At 39.7% G+C, this 8,771-nt stretch overlaps 1 pseudogene; it reads left to right on the forward strand.

Annotated features, from left to right (window-relative positions):
• The first annotated feature begins 217 nt into the window (after window positions 1–217).
• On the forward strand, window positions 218–898 carry LOC102773682 (annotated as a pseudogene).
• Window positions 899–8,771: the final 7,873 nt, after the last annotated feature.

An 8,771-nucleotide genomic window follows, 5' to 3' on the forward strand; every position in this document is an offset into this window, starting at 1 on the left:
TGTTGGAGAAAGGGGAGCACTAGTTAATCCTAAGTATTAGGAAATGGTAGCTATAAGAATGACATACTTGCCTGGATATTGCCAAACACCACTGATGTCCCACAGAAAGGTAATGAAGAGCTGAGGGAAGTGCTGGGCAATTGAGTTCCAGATGTAGAAACCTTTCCTGCAGTGAGAGGCAAAAAAAAACCCAAGGACTGGCTCTCAGTCAGACTGGCCTGGAGATGCTTCTGGCAGTAACATCACCATGGCTGCCCAAGGAGAACCCCAAGTTCAATTCAAACTTGTATTGGTTGGTGACGGTGGGGCTGGGAAAGCTACATTCATGGAACGTCATCTGACTGGGGAATTTGAGAAGTATGTAGCCACTCTGGGTGTTGAGGTCCCTCCCCTTGTGTTCCAACAGAGAGCCTATTAAGTTCAATGTGTAGGATACAGCGGACCAGGAGAAGTTCAGCAGATTGAGAGACAGCTATCATTTAAAACCCAGTGCGCCATTATAATGTGTGATGTAACTTCCACTTATGAGAATGAGCTAACTGGCAGAGAAATCTGGTACGAGTGTGGGAAAACATCCCCATCATGTTATGTGGCCACAAAGTGGATATTAAGGACAGGAAAGTTAAGGCTAAATCAATGATCTTTCATCGAAAGAAGAACCTTCGGTACTATGGCATTTCTGCCAAAAGTAACTACCACTACCGCTTTAAAAGCCCTTCTCTGGCTAGCTAGGATCCTAATTGGAGACCCTATCTGGGAGTTTGCCGCCATGCCTGCTCTTGCCCCACCAGAGGTTGTCCTGGACCCAGCTCTGGCAGCACAGTATGAGCGCGACCCAGAGGTTGCTCAGACCACAGCTCTCCTGGGTGAGGGTCAGGGTGAGGATGCCACCCTGTGAGAAAGGAAAGCTGCAGCCCAGGGTCAGAAGTCTAGTTCAGAGGGACCTGTCCTGTGCTGTCAGTGCAGACCAGAACCTGTGCTTGGTCTTTGGGATGCTGAAAGACATGAATGGACTTTGGAATGAATGTGGCATATTTATTTGGGAACGTAGTTGCCGGGGTCCAGCCCCAGCAGGTCCAGGGGTCCCCAAAGTTGTGGACGGAGTCGGCGAAGAAGGAATGACACGGAGACAGCGTTCAGTTGATCAGCAGCCTAGGCAGGATCTCTAGCCAAGTTCTGGTCTGGATCTCCAGCGAAGTTCTGGTTAGGATCTCCAGCCAGGTTCTGTGGCCATGTTCTCTTGCTAGGTTCTCCAGGCAGGTTCAGTCGCCAGGTTCTGTCCAGGTTCTCTAGCCACGTTCTCTTGCTAGGTTCTTCAGCCAGGTTCTGTAGCCAGCATCTCCAGCCAAGTTCTGTCTAGGTCTTCTAGCCAAGTTCTGGTTCGGGAAAATCCCTACCTGGGGAAACAACCTTTCTCAGAGAGGTGACCTTGGTTAAAACACATAATGCCAAGAAGGTGAGCAAACATATTAAGAACAGTATGCCATATATGCCAGGTCCCTTGAAACAGCAAGGATGGACTGGCTCCCGGCACGTAGTGTTTCCTTATTGAGTTTCAAATATAAAACTGCTAGTCACACCACAATATTCAGTGGTAAAACCTTGCTTGTTACAGTCATTCTCATTCCTTTTTCCTTCAGAATAAAGTTGTATTTCTCGCGGGGGGGAAAGGGAAAAAAAAAACGGGACTAAGTCTAAAACCAATCGGAGAGAACAAATTTAAAGAGGGTTGAATGCTCACCAAGGCTATTCTGTTATGTCAAGATCATTTACCATGGTTGGAAATCGTGTGGCTTTGGATGGACACCAAGGTGTATGCAGGATACTTTTTGTCTTCTCAGAATCCTTCTGAGTCTACAAAAGAAGCACCCCATCGAGAACTAGCATGCCCCATTCCCCACTTTTCATTTTGAAGATAACTCTGAGGCTCTCTCCTGTCAGTTATAAGATCTGCCCCCACCTTCCATCATAGCCACTATTTCTATAACTAGGGTTAAGTTGTTGCATAACCTCGGTGGTTCTATAAAAGAGCTGTAAGAAATAGATCTTATATATCAATAGGTACTGGAGAAGTATGAGTGGGATTGTATTCTCATGGTGCTTAATCAAGGTGCAATAACATAAAATAGAATTTTTTTTTTTTACTTGAAAATGCTCTCCTGTGATGTAGTATTTGCCAATGAAAAAATATTCCAGGAAGTGGGGCAAACGTACTGATATGTTTCTGAGAAGCATGTAGAAAACAATGGTCTATACTGAGTAAAGTTAAAAGGCCAGGATTGCCATAACAGAAATGGGAAAAATAAATTAAAATGCTCATGGAAGTGGGAAGCCAGGAATAGACATAGGTTATATGGCCAAAACTATGCCAGATTATTATATTACGTGGGAAGGCTCAGATGACATACCATTCACAAGGGCTATGAGAAACATCAACAACACTACAATTTTCAGTGATGGCAATAATCTGTAAGCAATGGCTGTCAGTAAGAGAAAGTATTATATTATAATATTATATTATATATATTAAATTATTAAATTATAATATAATATTTATATTATAATACTTATATTATGTTATAACTCTTATCAGACTGGGGAAGTCCATGAAGAAGCCTCTGTAATACTTCCATTCCTCAGACAGGACAGTAACTAAAACACAATATCATACTCCTTATGGTATTGTGTCTGCCTTATGGTAAGCTTGTCCTTTTTAAAATTCACCATGTCCCCTCCTCACCGTGTTCCAGGATCTCAAAGTAATTCATCTACTCTGTTTCAACATACTCCTCAAAGGGTTTTAAGGAAGTCTTACCTCTCTTTATACTACACCTATAATGATCATTCTAATACAGATCCAATCAGGTGATTCCTCTTTTGCAAAATCCACAAACGGTTTCCTCTTGGATTAGGTCAAAACTGTACAACCTGGGGTGAGGGGTCGTAAAGGGTAAAGGGTGTCAAATATATGGTGACAGAAGAAGATTTGACTTTGGAAGATGAATACGTAATGCGATGCACAGAAGATTTATCATAGAATTGTATACTTGAAACCTATATAACTTTATTAATCAATGTCACTCTAATAAATGTAATAAAAATAAAAACCGTATAACCTGGCATATGCCAATGCATGTACTTTTGAGCTTCTCCAAAAACTTCTTGTACTATCACAGTACCCTCTTTCATATCTTTATAAACCCATAGTTTAAGCTTGTGGTACCTGGTCTATTTCCTTCAGCTGTCCTGCCCGCACTAAATTATACTCAGAGGCAAGTGACTATGTCTTATTTATCTTTCTTCCCAGTCATTTATTTAGTGACTGGTACATATAAGGTGGTCAATACATGTAAGACTGAATCAATGTTTGTAAGAGTACCTGGCCCACATTAGCAGTAAGAATCCACAATAGCCAGTTAAATCTATTAGTTGAGTGCTGCCAGGAGGCATACCAGGGCAATATTTGCATTAGGGATGCAGGATTGGCTCATTGTCTTTTGCAGAATTTATTTTCTTTTATAATTAATTTCAGCCTAGGCTAGCATTAAAATTAGTTGTCATTCCCAAGGGCATAAAAATGCCAGTAAATGATGTCAGGCATAATTTTCTCAGAGCAGAAAATGCAATAATACTGCAGTTAATAATTCACATGCATCTACTGTAGAGTTGGCTATCATAGGAATGCTGATCAGCAATAAAGAGGCATCCTGCGTTCTGCTTTTCTGTGCAGATGAAGTTGCCCATAAATTCTTGCCAAGTCAGTATTCAGAGGACATGTATATATATATATAGTCCTCGTCTAATTTCTAAGCACAGAGACTGGGAAAATAATCACTCATCCCTCACAAACTTCTGGAAGACTCATACATTAGAAATAGAAGGATTGTCAATAACATCTCATTTGACCCTGTCACTGACAGCTCAGTAAACTTAATCTATCGATAATCTGGAACTCTGCCCAAGAGCCACAGTCAGTAGCCTCCAGTGTCCCCGGCATTTCCTTTCACCGAAGGATCATGCTGTGGGTGGTGTTGCTCTATAAAGTGTCCCTCGGGTTTGGCAGGTAACCACCCTGTTGGAAAAGTTGGTGTCAGGGCAAACTCCAGAAGATAGCCCAATTCAAATGTTTGTGCTCTCAATTCAGCCAGACTTCATGTAAGGTTGCACAGTATAATTGAAACAGTTTCATCTTTAATTCTGAATTATTTTTCCTCCTAAAGGTAGAATCAGATGCTTATTTAAAGGGCTTTGTTAAAAAATTGCTATCTATCGAGTATCAGGAAAAGATGATTCATTCTTTAAATATGCTTCTGTGGCTAAGTTTTGGGAAGAAATTAAAACAATTCCATCTTCAAAGTTTATTGAGAAATTTATTCAACAACATGTTTTAATCTAGGAAAGGCAAAATAAGTTCAATTAGAACTATAATAAAAATAAAATTTTAGTACTAAAAACTGGTTTCTTATCAATGAATATTTAAAGGCCCACTCTATCCTTAGAGATATATTTTAATCTATAAATTAATCTAATAGGATATTTAAATTTCTATTATATTCAATTTGCTTATAATTAATGTGAATGTAAAAGTAAATTAAATTATTTGTAAAATACTCATTTAATTCACTAATAATCAATTTGATAATTATAATCCTAAACTGAGAACCTTAAACATGTATCTCTTACCACTTCTATTACCTCCTAGCATTCTATAGGCAGTGCTGATCTTTTTGTTTGTTCTTTTGTACTATAATCCTTCTCTGAAGATATGTTTTTGTTAATTGTTTTTTTTGAGAGAGAGGAAGGAAGAGACAGAGATAGAGATGAGAGAGAGAGAGAGAGAGAGAGAGAGCAAGAAACATCTATGTATGAAGCAAACATTGATCAATTTGGATCAACCCACAGCCTAGGTATATGCCCTGACTGGTGCACAGGACGACACTCCAACCACGTGAGCAACCTGACTAGGGCCGTAGTGCTGATCTTACTTTCAGATACAGTAACTACCATCAACCACACTGTCCATATAATTGTAATGAGCAAAATCCTAAGAATCTACTGATTTAAAAAATATATTTTTCCCTTTGTCTATTTAAAACTGTGATCAGAGAAGTATTAACAGTCTAGAATCACTTCTAAGGAGAGTCTAAGATTCTGAAAGTAAGACACTTTTTTAGAGGTCAGCTAATCAATGCTCTCCAATTCTTGTACTTTTCAAGGTCTGTCTTTAAACAGTAAATATTACATTTTTCCATACATTGATTAACTGCCTCATCTTTCCCTCCAAGCCACCTAAGGTTCATCTTCAAGTAGATCCCCTCAAGAAGCAAACAACCCACTAGAGTTCATGACATTTCTTGTGAAAAATATATAAAAAACAAGTTCTCAAATCTTTATGTAAAATATCTAAACTCTCAAAACTTTGGCTTCCATCCCCTTCCCCTCCTAGCGTAAGATGGCAAGTTTGCTGCCCAAGTGCAGCAGGAAAGACGTATCTGGAAGGTTATAGGCAAGAATAGAAGAGAGGAAAAATAGAAAAAAAAATTAAGATCAGTTGCACTAGTAATGAGCCACTGCACCAGCTCTGGAATCCCTATTTTGAGATCTCCTGTATATTCAAGATCATTAAACATATTTAATGCTTAACCTACTATTTTCTTTCATTTCTGCACTTCCAGAAACACTTCCGACTAGTTTTATAGTGTCTGACTTGGGAAAATAAAGGGCTAGTTTCTTGGGAAATCACAATAAAAAAAATCCTCTGTGCTTTGCCTACTCTCCCTCTCTTCTTCCAACTGAAAACCCTGGCAACCACTGATCTTGTTACTGTATTCACAGTTTTGCCTTTTCCAGAATGTCATGTAGCTGGTCTCATACAGTGTGTAGCCTCCTCACATTGGCTTCCCTCACTTAGTACTATGCATTTAAACTTCTTTCATGGCATGATAGCTCATTTCTTTTTGGTGTTTAGTAATAACCCACTGCTTCATCCACTGGAGGCTTCATCTCTGATGGAAGGAACTGCAAAGTGACATTGCAAAATTCACGGATATAAGCAAGAAAATAACGGGGATCATCTTCTTTGAATATATTTTCACCCAGCACAGCCAATTTATCTCCTGAGATCATTGCTTTGTGTTTTCTAAAAGAAATGATATACAATAAAATGTTTAGAAACAATGTAGTTTTATAAGTGTAGAAATGTTATATACTCATAAAACCATCACCACAATCACAATATTGAATACATATCATCTTCAAAAGTTTTGCTTTGTCCCTTATAATCTCTTTCTTCCTATACACCCCATCACCCACATCAATTCCCACTGATCAATTTTCTGTCGATGTGGATTAGTTTGTATATTCTATAATTTTATATAAATTTAATCATACATATGTGTTCATTTGTCTCTTGCTTATTTCACTCAGCACAGTTATTTTGAAATTAATTAATGTTATTTCTTGTATCATTGTTGTTGTTTTTTGTTTGTTTTATGTTTTTTTTTTACTTAGGCTGAGCAGTAGTTCATTTTGCTACCACTTGTTCATTCATTCATGCACCTGTTGATGAAAATCTGGGTGGTGTTCAGAATGTGTTCATAACATTGTTATGAACAAAATTTTCTATGGACGTATTATTTCACTTATCTGTGCAAATACTTATGAGTGGTGGATGGCTCCAAGTCCTTCTCAATACTTGGTTGAGTCAGTAGTTTTAAGTGAAAACATATCTAATTATAGAGATATTTCATTACAGTCTGTATTTCCCTAGTGATCAACAACTTGAGCAGTTTTTTCTGCGCTTATATAGCATCCACATATTTTCTCCCCAAAACAACAGAAATTTATTTCTCACAATTCTGGAGGCTGGAAAAGACCAATATTAAGATGCTGGCAAGGTGGGCTTTATTCTCAGGCCTCTTCTCTTGACATGTAGGCAGTTGTCATCTCCCTGTGTATTCACATGAACTCTTCTTTGTGGGTCTCAGGGCCAGGGGAGGGAGAGTGAGCTCATCTATGCATGTTTTGTGGAGAATCTTGTTACACAATTTTGCCCAAGATTTGGTGTGCTTTTTGTTCCTTATTTTGAACATTTCATATTCCAGATATAAGTCCTTTGCTGACTATATGAATTACAGATATCTTCTCAGTCTGTGGCTTGTCTTTTGATGAGCAAATGTACTTAATTTTGACCACATATGCTTTATCATTCTTTTTCTTGTGTATATTTGGTATGTTTTTTTTCTTTTCATATTATTTTTATTATTATATATTTTTTTGTTAATCCTCACCCAAGGATATTTTTCCATTGATTTTTAGAGAAAATGGAAGGAAGGGGGAAAGACAGAGAGAAACATCGATGTGAGACAAATGTATCAATTGGTTGCCTCCTGCAAGAGGCTCAAGGGTCTGAGGTCTGATGCTCTACACACTGACCCAAACCTGCTAGGGCTATTTTTAATTTTTTGTGTAAGAAAGACTTCCTAACCCAAGATAACAATGAATGTCTCCTTTTTTCTTCTAGGTATTTTCATAGTTTTACATTTACTTTTAGGTCTCTGAACCATTTTTTAAATTTTTTCAGAGAGAGAGGAAAGGAGTGAGAGAGATAGGAACATCAATAAGAGAGAGAAACTGATCAACTGCCTCCTGCATACCTCCTACTGGGGATCAAGCCCACAATCCAGGCATGTGCCCTGACCAGGAATTGAACCTGTGGCCTCTTGGTTCATGGGTTAACAATCAATCACTGAGCAACACTGCCCTGGTGGACTCTGATTTTGAGTTAATTTTTTTACATTATATGAAGCATGGATTAAACTTTATTATTCTTTACATGTCAATATCCAATTGTTCCAGTATCCTTTTTTGAAAAGACTATTCTTTCTCCACTGAACTGTCTTTGCACTGTTGTTGAAAATCAATTTCTGGATCCTTTAATCTGTTCCATTGATCTATTTGTCTATGCTGATGCCAATTTACATTGTCTTGATTACTATAGCTTTTATAATCTGTATTAAAGTCAATATTGTATAATCATTCTACTGTGTGTGTTTTTTCAAATTTATTTAACTACTAGAGGCCTGTTGCACAAACATTTGTGCACTTGGGGGGAGGGAGGGTCCCTCAGCCCGGTCTGTGCCCTCGCGCAGTCTGGGACCCCCTTGGGGGATGACCACCTGCTGGTTTAGGCCCTCTACCTAGGGAATTGAGCCTAAGCTGGCAATCAAACATCACTCTGGCAGCCCAGGAGTTCTCAGGGGATGTCCATTTGCCAGCGGGGAGCAGGCCTAAGCTGCAGTCGGACATTCTTAGCGCTGCTGAGGAGGCAGAAGAGGCTCCTACCACCACCGCTGTACTGGCAGCCGTCAGCCTGGCTTGTGGCTGAGCAGAGCTCCCCCTGTGAAAGCACACTGACCACCAGAGGGCAGCTCCTGCCTTGAGCTCCAGCCTCCTGGTGGTGAGTTTGTGTCATAGTGTACAGTCATTCCCAGTCATTCTGCTGTTAGGGTCCATTTGCATATTACCCTTTTATTATATAGGATAGAGGCCTGGTGCATGGGTGGGGGCCGGCTGATTTGCCCTGAAGAGTGTCCCAGATCAGGGTGGGGGTACCCACTGGGGTGCCTGGCCAGCCTGGGTGAGGGGATGATGGCTGTTTGCAGGGTGGTCACACCCCCTTCAGGGTGGGGGTCCCCACTGGGGTGCCTGGCCAGTCTGGGTGAGGAAACAGCATTTAGCTGAGGATGCTAAACAAGGTTGCCCCCAAAACT

The sequence above is a fragment of the Myotis davidii genome, unplaced genomic scaffold (assembly GCF_000327345.1).
Source record: "Myotis davidii unplaced genomic scaffold, ASM32734v1 scaffold468, whole genome shotgun sequence".
Lineage (NCBI taxonomy): Eukaryota > Metazoa > Chordata > Mammalia > Chiroptera > Vespertilionidae > Myotis > Myotis davidii.